The sequence below is a fragment of the Oncorhynchus clarkii genome, chromosome 9, assembly GCF_045791955.1.
Source record: "Oncorhynchus clarkii lewisi isolate Uvic-CL-2024 chromosome 9, UVic_Ocla_1.0, whole genome shotgun sequence".
NCBI classification, from domain to species: Eukaryota; Metazoa; Chordata; class Actinopteri; order Salmoniformes; family Salmonidae; genus Oncorhynchus; species Oncorhynchus clarkii.
Genome location: NC_092155.1, coordinates 38,472,980 through 38,488,566, shown reverse-complemented (window position 1 = coordinate 38,488,566; position 15,587 = coordinate 38,472,980). Strand labels below are relative to the sequence as shown.

At 42.1% G+C, this 15,587-nt stretch overlaps 20 non-coding genes across 20 annotated transcripts; 10 read left to right on the top strand and 10 right to left on the bottom strand.

Moving 5' to 3' along the window:
• The first annotated feature begins 148 nt into the window (after positions 1 to 148).
• On the top strand, positions 149 to 220 carry trnap-agg (transfer RNA proline (anticodon AGG)). Its single transcript has one exon. It is a non-coding gene; the product is annotated as a tRNA-Pro (tRNA).
• A 287-nt stretch (positions 221 to 507) lies between these two features.
• Positions 508 to 579, bottom strand: trnag-ucc (transfer RNA glycine (anticodon UCC)). The gene has a single exon. It is a non-coding gene; the product is annotated as a tRNA-Gly (tRNA).
• A 990-nt stretch (positions 580 to 1,569) lies between these two features.
• trnap-agg (transfer RNA proline (anticodon AGG)) lies at positions 1,570 to 1,641 on the top strand. The gene has a single exon. It is a non-coding gene; the product is annotated as a tRNA-Pro (tRNA).
• Positions 1,642 to 1,928: 287 nt separating this feature from the next.
• Positions 1,929 to 2,000, bottom strand: trnag-ucc (transfer RNA glycine (anticodon UCC)). The gene has a single exon. It is a non-coding gene; the product is annotated as a tRNA-Gly (tRNA).
• Positions 2,001 to 2,984: 984 nt separating this feature from the next.
• Positions 2,985 to 3,056, top strand: trnap-agg (transfer RNA proline (anticodon AGG)). The gene has a single exon. It is a non-coding gene; the product is annotated as a tRNA-Pro (tRNA).
• A 287-nt stretch (positions 3,057 to 3,343) lies between these two features.
• trnag-ucc (transfer RNA glycine (anticodon UCC)) lies at positions 3,344 to 3,415 on the bottom strand. Its single transcript has one exon. It is a non-coding gene; the product is annotated as a tRNA-Gly (tRNA).
• A 981-nt stretch (positions 3,416 to 4,396) lies between these two features.
• Positions 4,397 to 4,468, top strand: trnap-agg (transfer RNA proline (anticodon AGG)). Its single transcript has one exon. It is a non-coding gene; the product is annotated as a tRNA-Pro (tRNA).
• Positions 4,469 to 4,755: 287 nt separating this feature from the next.
• Positions 4,756 to 4,827, bottom strand: trnag-ucc (transfer RNA glycine (anticodon UCC)). The gene has a single exon. It is a non-coding gene; the product is annotated as a tRNA-Gly (tRNA).
• A 990-nt stretch (positions 4,828 to 5,817) lies between these two features.
• trnap-agg (transfer RNA proline (anticodon AGG)) lies at positions 5,818 to 5,889 on the top strand. The gene has a single exon. It is a non-coding gene; the product is annotated as a tRNA-Pro (tRNA).
• A 287-nt stretch (positions 5,890 to 6,176) lies between these two features.
• Positions 6,177 to 6,248, bottom strand: trnag-ucc (transfer RNA glycine (anticodon UCC)). The gene has a single exon. It is a non-coding gene; the product is annotated as a tRNA-Gly (tRNA).
• A 988-nt stretch (positions 6,249 to 7,236) lies between these two features.
• Positions 7,237 to 7,308, top strand: trnap-agg (transfer RNA proline (anticodon AGG)). The gene has a single exon. It is a non-coding gene; the product is annotated as a tRNA-Pro (tRNA).
• Positions 7,309 to 7,595: 287 nt separating this feature from the next.
• Positions 7,596 to 7,667, bottom strand: trnag-ucc (transfer RNA glycine (anticodon UCC)). Its single transcript has one exon. It is a non-coding gene; the product is annotated as a tRNA-Gly (tRNA).
• Positions 7,668 to 9,011: 1,344 nt separating this feature from the next.
• On the bottom strand, positions 9,012 to 9,083 carry trnag-ucc (transfer RNA glycine (anticodon UCC)). Its single transcript has one exon. It is a non-coding gene; the product is annotated as a tRNA-Gly (tRNA).
• Positions 9,084 to 10,067: 984 nt separating this feature from the next.
• Positions 10,068 to 10,139, top strand: trnap-agg (transfer RNA proline (anticodon AGG)). Its single transcript has one exon. It is a non-coding gene; the product is annotated as a tRNA-Pro (tRNA).
• A 1,288-nt stretch (positions 10,140 to 11,427) lies between these two features.
• trnap-agg (transfer RNA proline (anticodon AGG)) lies at positions 11,428 to 11,499 on the top strand. Its single transcript has one exon. It is a non-coding gene; the product is annotated as a tRNA-Pro (tRNA).
• Positions 11,500 to 11,783: 284 nt separating this feature from the next.
• On the bottom strand, positions 11,784 to 11,855 carry trnag-ucc (transfer RNA glycine (anticodon UCC)). The gene has a single exon. It is a non-coding gene; the product is annotated as a tRNA-Gly (tRNA).
• A 1,807-nt stretch (positions 11,856 to 13,662) lies between these two features.
• Positions 13,663 to 13,734, top strand: trnap-agg (transfer RNA proline (anticodon AGG)). Its single transcript has one exon. It is a non-coding gene; the product is annotated as a tRNA-Pro (tRNA).
• A 237-nt stretch (positions 13,735 to 13,971) lies between these two features.
• On the bottom strand, positions 13,972 to 14,043 carry trnag-ucc (transfer RNA glycine (anticodon UCC)). Its single transcript has one exon. It is a non-coding gene; the product is annotated as a tRNA-Gly (tRNA).
• A 985-nt stretch (positions 14,044 to 15,028) lies between these two features.
• Positions 15,029 to 15,100, top strand: trnap-agg (transfer RNA proline (anticodon AGG)). Its single transcript has one exon. It is a non-coding gene; the product is annotated as a tRNA-Pro (tRNA).
• A 287-nt stretch (positions 15,101 to 15,387) lies between these two features.
• trnag-ucc (transfer RNA glycine (anticodon UCC)) lies at positions 15,388 to 15,459 on the bottom strand. Its single transcript has one exon. It is a non-coding gene; the product is annotated as a tRNA-Gly (tRNA).
• Positions 15,460 to 15,587: the final 128 nt, after the last annotated feature.

Below are 15,587 nucleotides of genomic sequence, written 5' to 3'. Positions count from 1 at the left end.
CATGGTCAAGAGTTTGGAAGACTGTTATGCTCACAAGTAAAGCACAAAACACTCACATGATGTTCAATCGTTCCAAGCACCATGGACACGTCAATCGATATCTTCACTGTCATTGCTGCAGAAAGCAAAAAAATAACTTTTGGCATAAGGCTCGTTGGTCTAGGGGTATGATTCTCGCTTAGGGTGCGAGAGGTCCCGGGTTCAAATCCCGGATGAGCCCTTTTGCAGATCCTTGAACAATCTCAGACAGGCAGATCTTGGGCCACTGGTCGGAATGCCGACTATCACCTCTTGGGCGCAGGACAAGGTGGCTGAATGGTTTTGGCGATGGGACTGCAAATCTATTTTGATATGCACTTGTTGGTTCAACGTCGCACAACATTTATTATTTTAGATAACCTGCAGAATGTAGGAGCAATTCTGACTTCCAAGTACAACGATAATGATTCAAATGTAATACACTTGAAATGACATCCAGCCCCTAAAACAAATGAATTCCTCAGGCTCTGCATTGGCCGGGAATCGAACCCGGGTCAACTGCTTGGAAGGCAGCTATGCTCACCACTATACCACCAATGCTATGTGCAGCTCAGTAGCAACATTGAGACATCGACTCATAATTTGACCGTCATTTTGGTGGAAAGTGATAATTCATTGACCAGACAGATCGTTGGTTTAGGTGTATGATTATGGCTTAGGTTGCGAGAGGTCCCTGGTTAAAAAATCTATCATTTTAATCACTACAGGTTACCTTCAGATTAGTCCCGTGACACTTGTGGGGAACGTAGGGCAAAACGGAGAACATTGCGACAAGTGGGGTCACATTAGTTTGTAGCCCAAGATTTTGGATTCTACAAACAGAACTTGGCACATAGACGGTTCTGACTTCAGACGAGTCTCCTGACACTTGTGGGGGATGTAGAGAAAAATTGAGAATACCACAGTGTTCGTGAGGGTCTCCTCATTCCAGAGAGTGGTCATACGAATTTGTAGGTCAAACGGTTCGGAAGCTAGAGATGTTTTTGTGAGAAGACCGATTATAGGTATTGTCTCATGGTTTGACAAAAACCGATCTAGGTCCACCATCTTTCACTGCAGATATGGAGGGGTAACATAAGCAGTTGTGGAGGATTGAGACGGATACGCTGAGTCTTAATCTCTCTAGTTGAAAACGGATCTATTTGAATGGGTATTTTCAACATTAATTGACTTTGATTCACGTACCTTTGCGTCATTTGACTCAAAATAAATGAGTTCCATTCTTTTGAAGTCTTATTTTTTCATTTGCTCTTTAAAAAATGAATTGATCTCATTTTGCACTTTATTAATTTGTAAAAACTCGTCATCATTTTGCTGTCGCGACTGAAGAAGACAGAATGTGAAAGACACAGCAGATGAACTACAGAAGATTTGAACTGAAGCATGGTCAAGAGTTTGGAAGACTGTTATGCTCACAAGTAAAGCACAAAACACTCACATGATGTTCAATCGTTCCAAGCACCATGGACACGTCAATCGATATCTTCACTGTCATTGCTGCAGAAAGCAAAAAAATAACTTTTGGCATAAGGCTCGTTGGTCTAGGGGTATGATTCTCGCTTAGGGTGCGAGAGGTCCCGGGTTCAAATCCCGGATGAGCCCTTTTGCAGATCCTTGAACAATCTCAGACAGGCAGATCTTGGGCCACTGGTCGGAATGCCGACTATCACCTCTTGGGCGCAGGACAAGGTGGCTGAATGGTTTTGGCGATGGGACTGCAAATCTATTTTGATATGCACTTGTTGGTTCAACGTCGCACAACATTTATTATTTTAGATAACCTGCAGAATGTAGGAGCAATTCTGACTTCCAAGTACAACGATAATGATTCAAATGTAATACACTTGAAATGACATCCAGCCCCTAAAACAAATGAATTCCTCAGGCTCTGCATTGGCCGGGAATCGAACCCGGGTCAACTGCTTGGAAGGCAGCTATGCTCACCACTATACCACCAATGCTATGTGCAGCTCAGTAGCAACATTGAGACATCGACTCATAATTTGACCGTCATTTTGGTGGAAAGTGATAATTCATTGACCAGACAGATCGTTGGTTTAGGTGTATGATTATGGCTTAGGTTGCGAGAGGTCCCTGGTTAAAAAATCTATCATTTTAATCACTACAGGTTACCTTCAGATTAGTCCCGTGACACTTGTGGGGAACGTAGGGCAAAACGGAGAACATTGCGACAAGTGGGGTCACATTAGTTTGTAGCTCAAGATTTTGGATTCTACAAACAGAACTTGGCACATAGACGGTTCTGACTTCAGACGAGTCTCCTGACACTTGTGGGGGATGTAGAGAAAAATTGAGAATACCACAGTGTTCGTGAGGGTCTCCTCATTCCAGAGAGTGGTCATACGAATTTGTAGGTCAAACGGTTCGGAAGCTAGAGATGTTTTTGTGAGAAGACCGATTATAGGTATTGTCTTTGACAAAAACCGATCTAGGTCCACCATCTTTCACTGCAGATATGGAGGGGTAACATAAGCAGTTGTGGAGGATTGAGACGGATACGCTGAGTCATAATCTCTCTAGTTGAAAACGGATCTATTTGAATGGGTATTTTCAACATTAATTGACTTTGATTCACGTACCTTTGCGTCATTTGACTCAAAATAAATGAGTTCCATTCTTTTGAAGTCTTATTTTTTCATTTGCTCTTTAAAAAATGAATTGATCTCATTTTGCACTTTATTAATTTGTAAAAACTCGTCATCATTTTGCTGTCGCGACTGAAGAAGACAGAATGTGAAAGACACAGCAGATGAACTACAGAAGATTTGAACTGAAGCATGGTCAAGAGTTTGGAAGACTGTTATGCTCACAAGTAAAGCACAAAACACTCACATGATGTTCAATCGTTCCAAGCACCATGGACACGTCAATCGATATCTTCACTGTCATTGCTGCAGAAAGCAAAAAAATAACTTTTGGCATAAGGCTCGTTGGTCTAGGGGTATGATTCTCGCTTAGGGTGCGAGAGGTCCCGGGTTCAAATCCCGGATGAGCCCTTTTGCAGATCCTTGAACAATCTCAGACAGGCAGATCTTGGGCCACTGGTCGGAACGCCGACTATCACCTCTTGGGCGCAGGACAAGGTGGCTGAATGGTTTTGGCGATGGGACTGCAAATCTATTTTGATATGCACTTGTTGGTTCAACGTCGCACAACATTTATTATTTTAGATAACCTGCAGAATGTAGGAGCAATTCTGACTTCCAAGTACAACGATAATGATTCAAATGTAATACACTTGAAATGACATCCAGCCCCTAAAACAAATGAATTCCTCAGGCTCTGCATTGGCCGGGAATCGAACCCGGGTCAACTGCTTGGAAGGCAGCTATGCTCACCACTATACCACCAATGCTATGTGCAGCTCAGTAGCAACATTGAGACATCGACTCATAATTTGACCGTCATTTTGGTGGAAAGTGATAATTCATTGACCAGACAGATCGTTGGTTTAGGTGTATGATTATGGCTTAGGTTGCGAGAGGTCCCTGGTTAAAAAATCTATCATTTTAATCACTACAGGTTACCTTCAGATTAGTCCCGTGACACTTGTGGGGAACGTAGGGCAAAACGGAGAACATTGCGACAAGTGGGGTCACATTAGTTTGTAGCTCAAGATTTTGGATTCTACAAATAGAACTTGGCACATAGACGGTTCTGACTTCAGACGAGTCTCCTGACACTTGTGGGGGATGTAGAGAAAAATTGAGAATACCACAGTGTTCGTGAGGGTCTCCTCATTCCAGAGAGTGGTCATACGAATTTGTAGGTCAGAAGCTAGAGATGTTTTTGTGAGAAGACCGATTATAGGTATTGTCTCATGGTTTGACAAAAACCGATCTAGGTCCACCATCTTTCACTGCAGATATGGAGGGGTAACATAAGCAGTTGTGGAGGATTGAGACGGATACGCTGAGTCTTAATCTCTCTAGTTGAAAACGGATCTATTTGAATGGGTATTTTCAACATTAATTGACTTTGATTCACGTACCTTTGCGTCATTTGACTCAAAATAAATGAGTTCCATTCTTTTGAAGTCTTATTTTTTCATTTGCTCTTTAAAAAATGAATTGATCTCATTTTGCAATTTATTAATTTGTAAAAACTCGTCATCATTTTGCTGTCGCGACTGAAGAAGACAGAATGTGAAAGACACAGCAGATGAACTACAGAAGATTTGAACTGAAGCATGGTCAAGAGTTTGGAAGACTGTTATGCTCACAAGTAAAGCACAAAACACTCACATGATGTTCAATCGTTCCAAGCACCATGGACACGTCAATCGATATCTTCACTGTCATTGCTGCAGAAAGCAAAAAAATAACTTTTGGCATAAGGCTCGTTGGTCTAGGGGTATGATTCTCGCTTAGGGTGCGAGAGGTCCCGGGTTCAAATCCCGGATGAGCCCTTTTGCAGATCCTTGAACAATCTCAGACAGGCAGATCTTGGGCCACTGGTCGGAACGCCGACTATCACCTCTTGGGCGCAGGACAAGGTGGCTGAATGGTTTTGGCGATGGGACTGCAAATCTATTTTGATATGCACTTGTTGGTTCAACGTCGCACAACATTTATTATTTTAGATAACCTGCAGAATGTAGGAGCAATTCTGACTTCCAAGTACAACGATAATGATTCAAATGTAATACACTTGAAATGACATCCAGCCCCTAAAACAAATGAATTCCTCAGGCTCTGCATTGGCCGGGAATCGAACCCGGGTCAACTGCTTGGAAGGCAGCTATGCTCACCACTATACCACCAATGCTATGTGCAGCTCAGTAGCAACATTGAGACATCGACTCATAATTTGACCGTCATTTTGGTGGAAAGTGATAATTCATTGACCAGACAGATCGTTGGTTTAGGTGTATGATTATGGCTTAGGTTGCGAGAGGTCCCTGGTTAAAAAATCTATCATTTTAATCACTACAGGTTACCTTCAGATTAGTCCCGTGACACTTGTGGGGAACGTAGGGCAAAACGGAGAACATTGCGACAAGTGGGGTCACATTAGTTTGTAGCTCAAGATTTTGGATTCTACAAACAGAACTTGGCACATAGACGGTTCTGACTTCAGACGAGTCTCCTGACACTTGTGGGGGATGTAGAGAAAAATTGAGAATACCACCGTGTTCGTGAGGGTCTCCTCATTCCAGAGAGTGGTCATACGAATTTGTAGGTCAAACGGTTCGGAAGCTAGAGATGTTTTTGTGAGAAGACCGATTATAGGTATTGTCTCATGGTTTGACAAAAACCGATCTAGGTCCACCATCTTTCACTGCAGATATGGAGGGGTAACATAAGCAGTTGTGGAGGATTGAGACGGATACGCTGAGTCTTAATCTCTCTAGTTGAAAACGGATCTATTTGAATGGGTATTTTCAACATTAATTGACTTTGATTCACGTACCTTTGCGTCATTTGACTCAAAATAAATGAGTTCCATTCTTTTGAAGTCTTATTTTTTCATTTGCTCTTTAAAAAATGAATTGATCTCATTTTGCACTTTATTAATTTGTAAAAACTCGTCATCATTTTGCTGTCGCGACTGAAGAAGACAGAATGTGAAAGACACAGCAGATGAACTACAGAAGATTTGAACTGAAGCATGGTCAAGAGTTTGGAAGACTGTTATGCTCACAAGTAAAGCACAAAACACTCACATGATGTTCAATCGTTCCAAGCACCATGGACACGTCAATCGATATCTTCACTGTCATTGCTGCAGAAAGCAAAAAAATAACTTTTGGCATAAGGCTCGTTGGTCTAGGGGTATGATTCTCGCTTAGGGTGCGAGAGGTCCCGGGTTCAAATCCCGGATGAGCCCTTTTGCAGATCCTTGAACAATCTCAGACAGGCAGATCTTGGGCCACTGGTCGGAACGCCGACTATCACCTCTTGGGCGCAGGACAAGGTGGCTGAATGGTTTTGGCGATGGGACTGCAAATCTATTTTGATATGCACTTGTTGGTTCAACGTCGCACAACATTTATTATTTTAGATAACCTGCAGAATGTAGGAGCAATTCTGACTTCCAAGTACAACGATAATGATTCAAATGTAATACACTTGAAATGACATCCAGCCCCTAAAACAAATGAATTCCTCAGGCTCTGCATTGGCCGGGAATCGAACCCGGGTCAACTGCTTGGAAGGCAGCTATGCTCACCACTATACCACCAATGCTATGTGCAGCTCAGTAGCAACATTGAGACATCGACTCATAATTTGACCGTCATTTTGGTGGAAAGTGATAATTCATTGACCAGACAGATCGTTGGTTTAGGTGTATGATTATGGCTTAGGTTGCGAGAGGTCCCTGGTTAAAAAATCTATCATTTTAATCACTACAGGTTACCTTCAGATTAGTCCCGTGACACTTGTGGGGAACGTAGGGCAAAACGGAGAACATTGCGACAAGTGGGGTCACATTAGTTTGTAGCTCAAGATTTTGGATTCTACAAACAGAACTTGGCACATAGACGGTTCTGACTTCAGACGAGTCTCCTGACACTTGTGGGGGATGTAGAGAAAAATTGAGAATACCACAGTGTTCGTGAGGGTCTCCTCATTCCAGAGAGTGGTCATACGAATTTGTAGGTCAAACGGTTCGGAAGCTAGAGATGTTTTTGTGAGAAGACCGATTATAGGTATTGTCTTGGTTTGACAAAAACCGATCTAGGTCCACCATCTTTCACTGCAGATATGGAGGGGTAACATAAGCAGTTGTGGAGGATTGAGACGGATACGCTGAGTCTTAATCTCTCTAGTTGAAAACGGATCTATTTGAATGGGTATTTTCAACATTAATTGACTTTGATTCACGTACCTTTGCGTCATTTGACTCAAAATAAATGAGTTCCATTCTTTTGAAGTCTTATTTTTTCATTTGCTCTTTAAAAAATGAATTGATCTCATTTTGCACTTTATTAATTTGTAAAAACTCGTCATCATTTTGCTGTCGCGACTGAAGAAGACAGAATGTGAAAGACACAGCAGATGAACTACAGAAGATTTGAACTGAAGCATGGTCAAGAGTTTGGAAGACTGTTATGCTCACAAGTAAAGCACAAAACACTCACATGATGTTCAATCGTTCCAAGCACCATGGACACGTCAATCGATATCTTCACTGTCATTGCTGCAGAAAGCAAAAAAATAACTTTTGGCATAAGGCTCGTTGGTCTAGGGGTATGATTCTCGCTTAGGGTGCGAGAGGTCCCGGGTTCAAATCCCGGATGAGCCCTTTTGCAGATCCTTGAACAATCTCAGACAGGCAGATCTTGGGCCACTGGTCGGAACGCCGACTATCACCTCTTGGGCGCAGGACAAGGTGGCTGAATGGTTTTGGCGATGGGACTGCAAATCTATTTTGATATGCACTTGTTGGTTCAACGTCGCACAACATTTATTATTTTAGATAACCTGCAGAATGTAGGAGCAATTCTGACTTCCAAGTACAACGATAATGATTCAAATGTAATACACTTGAAATGACATCCAGCCCCTAAAACAAATGAATTCCTCAGGCTCTGCATTGGCCGGGAATCGAACCCGGGTCAACTGCTTGGAAGGCAGCTATGCTCACCACTATACCACCAATGCTATGTGCAGCTCAGTAGCAACATTGAGACATCGACTCATAATTTGACCGTCATTTTGGTGGAAAGTGATAATTCATTGACCAGACAGATCGTTGGTTTAGGTGTATGATTATGGCTTAGGTTGCGAGAGGTCCCTGGTTAAAAAATCTATCATTTTAATCACTACAGGTTACCTTCAGATTAGTCCCGTGACACTTGTGGGGAACGTAGGGCAAAACGGAGAACATTGCGACAAGTGGGGTCACATTAGTTTGTAGCCCAAGATTTTGGATTCTACAAACAGAACTTGGCACATAGACGGTTCTGACTTCAGACGAGTCTCCTGACACTTGTGGGGGATGTAGAGAAAAATTGAGAATACCACAGTGTTCGTGAGGGTCTCCTCATTCCAGAGAGTGGTCATACGAATTTGTAGGTCAAACGGTTCGGAAGCTAGAGATGTTTTTGTGAGAAGACCGATTATAGGTATTGTCTTTGACAAAAACCGATCTAGGTCCACCATCTTTCACTGCAGATATGGAGGGGTAACATAAGCAGTTGTGGAGGATTGAGACGGATACGCTGAGTCATAATCTCTCTAGTTGAAAACGGATCTATTTGAATGGGTATTTTCAACATTAATTGACTTTGATTCACGTACCTTTGCGTCATTTGACTCAAAATAAATGAGTTCCATTCTTTTGGAAGTCTTATTTTTTCATTTGCTCTTTAAAAAATGAATTGATCTCATTTTGCACTTTATTAATTTGTAAAAACTCGTCATCATTTTGCTGTCGCGACTGAAGAAGACAGAATGTGAAAGACACAGCAGATGAACTACAGAAGATTTGAACTGAAGCATGGTCAAGATTTTGGAAGACTGTTATGCTCACAAGTAAAGCACAAAACACTCACATGATGTTCAATCGTTCCAAGCACCAGGGACACGTCAATCGATATCTTCACTGTCATTGCTGCAGAAAGCAAAAAAATAACTTTTGGCATAAGGCTCGTTGGTCTAGGGGTATGATTCTCGCTTAGGGTGCGAGAGGTCCAGGTTTCAAATCCCGGATGAGCCCTTTTGCAGATCCTTGAACAATCTCAGACAGGCAGATCTTGGGCCACTGGTCGGTATGCCGACTATCACCTCTTGGGCGCAGGACAAGGTGGCTGAATGGTTTTGGCGATGGGACTGCAAATCTATTTTGATATGCACTTGTTGGTTCAACGTCGCACAACATTCATTATTTTAGATAACCTGCAGAATGTAGGAGCAATTCTGACTTCCAAGTACAACGATAATGATTCAAATGTAATACACTTGAAATGACATCCAGCCCCTAAAACAAATGAATTCCTCAGGCTCTGCATTGGCCGGGAATCGAACCCGGGTCAACTGCTTGGAAGGCAGCTATGCTCACCACTATACCACCAATGCTATGTGCAGCTCAGTAGCAACATTGAGACATCGACTCATAATTTGACCGTCATTTTGGTGGAAAGTGATAATTCATTGACCAGACAGATCGTTGGTTTAGGTGTATGATTATGGCTTAGGTTGCGAGAGGTCCCTGGTTAAAAAATCTATCATTTTAATCAGTACAGGTTACCTTCAGATTAGTCCCGTGACACTTGTGGGGAACGTAGGGCAAAACGGAGAACATTGCGACAAGTGGGGTCACATTAGTTTGTAGCCCAAGATTTTGGATTCTACAAACAGAACTTGGCACATAGACGGTTCTGACTTCAGACGAGTCTCCTGACACTTGTGGGGGATGTAGAGAAAAATTGAGAATACCACAGTGTTCGTGAGGGTCTCCTCATTCCAGAGAGTGGTCATACGAATTTGTAGGTCAAACGGTTCGGAAGCTAGAGATGTTTTTGTGAGAAGACCGATTATAGGTATTGTCTTTGACAAAAACCGATCTAGGTCCACCATCTTTCACTGCAGATATGGAGGGGTAACATAAGCAGTTGTGGAGGATTGAGACGGATACGCTGAGTCATAATCTCTCTAGTTGAAAACGGATCTATTTGAATGGGTATTTTCAACATTAATTGACTTTGATTCACGTACCTTTGCGTCATTTGACTCAAAATAAATGAGTTCCATTCTTTTGGAAGTCTTATTTTTTCATTTGCTCTTTAAAAAATGAATTGATCTCATTTTGCACTTTATTAATTTGTAAAAACTCGTCAACATTTTGCTGTCGCGACTGAAGAAGACAGAATGTGAAAGACACAGCAGATGAACTACAGAAGATTTGAACTGAAGCATGGTCAAGATTTTGGAAGACTGTTATGCTCACAAGTAAAGCACAAAACACTCACATGATGTTCAATCGTTCCAAGCACCAGGACACGTCAATCGATATCTTCACTGTCATTGCTGCAGAAAGCAAAAAAATAACTTTTGGCATAAGGCTCGTTGGTCTAGGGGTATGATTCTCGCTTAGGGTGCGAGAGGTCCCGGGTTCAAATCCCGGATGAGCCCTTTTGCAGATCCTTGAACAATCTCAGACAGGCAGATCTTGGGCCACTGGTCGGAATGCCGACTATCACCTCTTGGGCGCAGGACAAGGTGGCTGAATGGTTTTGGCGATGGGACTGCAAATCTATTTTGATATGCACTTGTTGGTTCAACGTCGCACAACATTTATTATTTTAGATAACCTGCAGAATGTAGGAGCAATTCTGACTTCCAAGTACAACGATAATGATTCAAATGTAATACACTTGAAATGACATCCAGCCCCTAAAACAAATGAATTCCTCAGGCTCTGCATTGGCCGGGAATCATGGTGCAGCTCAGTAGCAACATTGAGACATCGACTCATAATTTGACCGTCATTTTGGTGGAAAGTGATAATTCATTGACCAGACAGATCGTTGGTTTAGGTTATGATTATGGCTTAGGTTGCGAGAGGTCCCTGGTTAAAAAATCTATCATTTTAATCACTACAGGTTACCTTCAGATTAGTCCCGTGACACTTGTGGGGAACGTAGGGCAAAACGGAGAACATTGCGACAAGTGGGGTCACATTAGTTTGTAGCCCAAGATTTTGGATTCTACAAACAGAACTTGGCACATAGACGGTTCTGACTTCAGACGAGTCTCCTGACACTTGTGGGGGATGTAGAGAAAAATTGAGAATACCACAGTGTTCGTGAGGGTCTCCTCATTCCAGAGAGTGGTCATACGAATTTGTAGGTCAAACGGTTCGGAAGCTAGAGATGTTTTTGTGAGAAGACCGATTATAGGTATTGTCTTTGACAAAAACCGATCTAGGTCCACCATCTTTCACTGCAGATATGGAGGGGTAACATAAGCAGTTGTGGAGGATTGAGACGGATACGCTGAGTCATAATCTCTCTAGTTGAAAACGGATCTATTTGAATGGGTATTTTCAACATTAATTGACTTTGATTCACGTACCTTTGCGTCATTTGAATCAAAATAAATGAGTTCCATTCTTTTGGAAGTCTTATTTTTTAATTTGCTCTTTAAAAAATGAATTGATCTCATTTTGCACTTTATTAATTTGTAAAAACTCGTCAACATTTTGCTGTCGCGACTGAAGAAGACAGAATGTGAAAGACACAGCAGATGAACTACAGAAGATTTGAACTGAAGCATGGTCAAGATTTTGGAAGACTGTTATGCTCACAAGTAAAGCACAAAACACTCACATGATGTTCAATCGTTCCAAGCACCAGGGACACGTCAATCGATATCTTCACTGTCATTGCTGCAGAAAGCAAAAAAATAACTTTTGGCATAAGGCTCGTTGGTCTAGGGGTATGATTCTCGCTTAGGGTGCGAGAGGTCCCGGGTTCAAATCCCGGATGAGCCCTTTTGCAGATCCTTGAACAATCTCAGACAGGCAGATCTTGGGCCACTGGTCGGAATGCCGACTATCACCTCTTGGGCGCAGGACAAGGTGGCTGAATGGTTTTGGCGATGGGACTGCAAATCTATTTTGATATGCACTTGTTGGTTCAACGTCGCACAACATTTATTATTTTAGATAACCTGCAGAATGTAGGAGCAATTCTGACTTCCAAGTACGATAATGATTCAAATGTAATACACTTGAAATGACATCCAGCCCCTAAAACAAATGAATTCCTCAGGCTCTGCATTGGCCGGGAATCGAACCCGGGTCAACTGCTTGGAAGGCAGCTATGCTCACCACTATACCACCAATGCTATGTGCAGCTCAGTAGCAACATTGAGACATCGACTCATAATTTGACCGTCATTTTGGTGGAAAGTGATAATTCATTGACCAGACAGATCGTTGGTTTAGGTGTATGATTATGGCTTAGGTTGCGAGAGGTCCCTGGTTAAAAAATCTATCATTTTAATCACTACAGGTTACCTTCAGATTAGTCCCGTGACACTTGTGGGGAACGTAGGGCAAAACGGAGAACATTGCGACAAGTGGGGTCACATTAGTTTGTAGCCCAAGATTTTGGATTCTACAAACAGAACTTGGCACATAGACGGTTCTGACTTCAGACGAGTCTCCTGACACTTGTGGGGGATGTAGAGAAAAATTGAGAATACCACAGTGTTCGTGAGGGTCTCCTCATTCCAGAGAGTGGTCATACGAATTTGTAGGTCAAACGGTTCGGAAGCTAGAGATGTTTTTGTGAGAAGACCGATTATAGGTATTGTCTTTGACAAAAACCGATCTAGGTCCACCATCTTTCACTGCAGATATGGAGGGGTAACATAAGCAGTTGTGGAGGATTGAGACGGATACGCTGAGTCATAATCTCTCTAGTTGAAAACGGATCTATTTGAATGGGTATTTTCAACATTAATTGACTTTGATTCACGTACCTTTGCGTCATTTGAATCAAAATAAATGAGTTCCATTCTTTTGGAAGTCTTATTTTTTAATTTGCTCTTTAAAAAATGAATTGATCTCATTTTGCACTTTATTAATTTGTAAAAACTCGTCAACATTTTGCTGTCGCGACTGAAGAAGACAGAATGTGAAAGACACAGCAGATGAACTACAGAAGATTTGAACTGAAGCATGGTCAAGATTTTGGAAGACTGTTATGCTCACAAGTAAAGCACAAAACACTCACATGATGTTCAATCGTTCCAAGCACCAGGGACGATTGAACATGGCTTAGGTTGCGAGAGGTCCCTGGTTAAAAAATCTATCATTTTAATCACTACAGGTTACCTTCAGATTAGTCCCGTGACACTTGTGGGGAACGTAGGGCAAAACGGAGAACATTGCGACAAGTGGGGTCACATTAGTTTGTAGCCCAAGATTTTGGATTCTACAAACAGAACTTGGCACATAGACGGTTCTGACTTCAGACGAGTCTCCTGACACTTGTGGGGGATGTAGAGAAAAATTGAGAATACCACAGTGTTCGTGAGGGTCTCCTCATTCCAGAGAGTGGTCATACGAATTTGTAGGTCAAACGGTTCGGAAGCTAGAGATGTTTTTGTGAGAAGACCGATTATAGGTATTGTCTTTGACAAAAACCGATCTAGGTCCACCATCTTTCACTGCAGATATGGAGGGGTAACATAAGCAGTTGTGGAGGATTGAGACGGATACGCTGAGTCATAATCTCTCTAGTTGAAAACGGATCTATTTGAATGGGTATTTTCAACATTAATTGACTTTGATTCACGTACCTTTGCGTCATTTGACTCAAAATAAATGAGTTCCATTCTTTTGGAAGTCTTATTTTTTCATTTGCTCTTTAAAAAATGAATTGATCTCATTTTGCACTTTATTAATTTGTAAAAACTCGTCATCATTTTGCTGTCGCGACTGAAGAAGACAGAATGTGAAAGACACAGCAGATGAACTACAGAAGATTTGAACTGAAGCATGGTCAAGATTTTGGAAGACTGTTATGCTCACAAGTAAAGCACAAAACACTCACATGATGTTCAATCGTTCCAAGCACCAGGGACACGTCAATCGATATCTTCACTGTCATTGCTGCAGAAAGCAAAAAAATAACTTTTGGCATAAGGCTCGTTGGTCTAGGGGTATGATTCTCGCTTAGGGTGCGAGAGGTCCCGGGTTCAAATCCCGGATGAGCCCTTTTGCAGATCCTTGAACAATCTCAGACAGGCAGATCTTGGGCCACTGGTCGGAACGCCGACTATCACCTCTTGGGCGCAGGACAAGGTGGCTGAATGGTTTTGGCGATGGGACTGCAAATCTATTTTGATGCAGAATGTAGGAGCAATTCTGACTTCCAAGTACAACGATAATGATTCAAATGTAATACACTTGAAATGACATCCAGCCCCTAAAACAAATGAATTCCTCAGGCTCTGCATTGGCCGGGAATCGAACCCGGGTCAACTGCTTGGAAGGCAGCTATGCTCACCACTATACCACCAATGCTATGTGCAGCTCAGTAGCAACATTGAGACATCGACTCATAATTTGACCGTCATTTTGGTGGAAAGTGATAATTCATTGACCAGACAGATCGTTGGTTTAGGTGTATGATTATGGCTTAGGTTGCGAGAGGTCCCTGGTTAAAAAATCTATCATTTTAATCACTACAGGTTACCTTCAGATTAGTCCCGTGACACTTGTGGGGAACGTAGGGCAAAACGGAGAACATTGCGACAAGTGGGGTCACATTAGTTTGTAGCCCAAGATTTTGGATTCTACAAACAGAACTTGGCACATAGACGGTTCTGACTTCAGACGAGTCTCCTGACACTTGTGGGGGATGTAGAGAAAAATTGAGAATACCACAGTGTTCGTGAGGGTCTCCTCATTCCAGAGAGTGGTCATACGAATTTGTAGGTCAAACGGTTCGGAAGCTAGAGATGTTTTTGTGAGAAGACCGATTATAGGTATTGTCTTTGACAAAAACCGATCTAGGTCCACCATCTTTCACTGCAGATATGGAGGGGTAACATAAGCAGTTGTGGAGGATTGAGACGGATACGCTGAGTCATAATCTCTCTAGTTGAAAACGGATCTATTTGAATGGGTATTTTCAACATTAATTGACTTTGATTCACGTACCTTTGCGTCATTTGACTCAAAATAAATGAGTTCCATTCTTTTGGAAGTCTTATTTTTTCATTTGCTCTTTAAAAAATGAATTGATCTCATTTTGCACTTTATTAATTTGTAAAAACTCGTCAACATTTTGCTGTCGCGACTGAAGAAGACAGAATGTGAAAGACACAGCAGATGAACTACAGAAGATTTGAACTGAAGCATGGTCAAGATTTTGGAAGACTGTTATGCTCACAAGTAAAGCACAAAACACTCACATGATGTTCAATCGTTCCAAGCACCAGGGACACGTCAATCGATATCTTCACTGTCATTGCTGCAGAAAGCAAAAAAATAACTTTTGGCATAAGGCTCGTTGGTCTAGGGGTATGATTCTCGCTTAGGGTGCGAGAGGTCCCGGGTTCAAATCCCGGATGAGCCCTTTTGCAGATCCTTGAACAATCTCAGACAGGCAGATCTTGGGCCACTGGTCGGAACGCCGACTATCACCTCTTGGGCGCAGGACAAGGTGGCTGAATGGTTTTGGCGATGGGACTGCAAATCTATTTTGATATGCACTTGTTGGTTCAACGTCGCACAACATTTATTATTTTAGATAACCTGCAGAATGTAGGAGCAATTCTGACTTCCAAGTACAACGATAATGATTCAAATGTAATACACTTGAAATGACATCCAGCCCCTAAAACAAATGAATTCCTCAGGCTCTGCATTGGCCGGGAATCGAACCCGGGTCAACTGCTTGGAAGGCAGCTATGCTCACCACTATACCACCAATGCTATGTGCAGCTCAGTAGCAACATTGAGACATCGACTCATAATTTGACCGTCATTTTGGTGGAAAGTGATAATTCATTGACCAGACAGATCGTTGGTTTAGGTGTATGATTATGGCTTAGGTTGCGAGA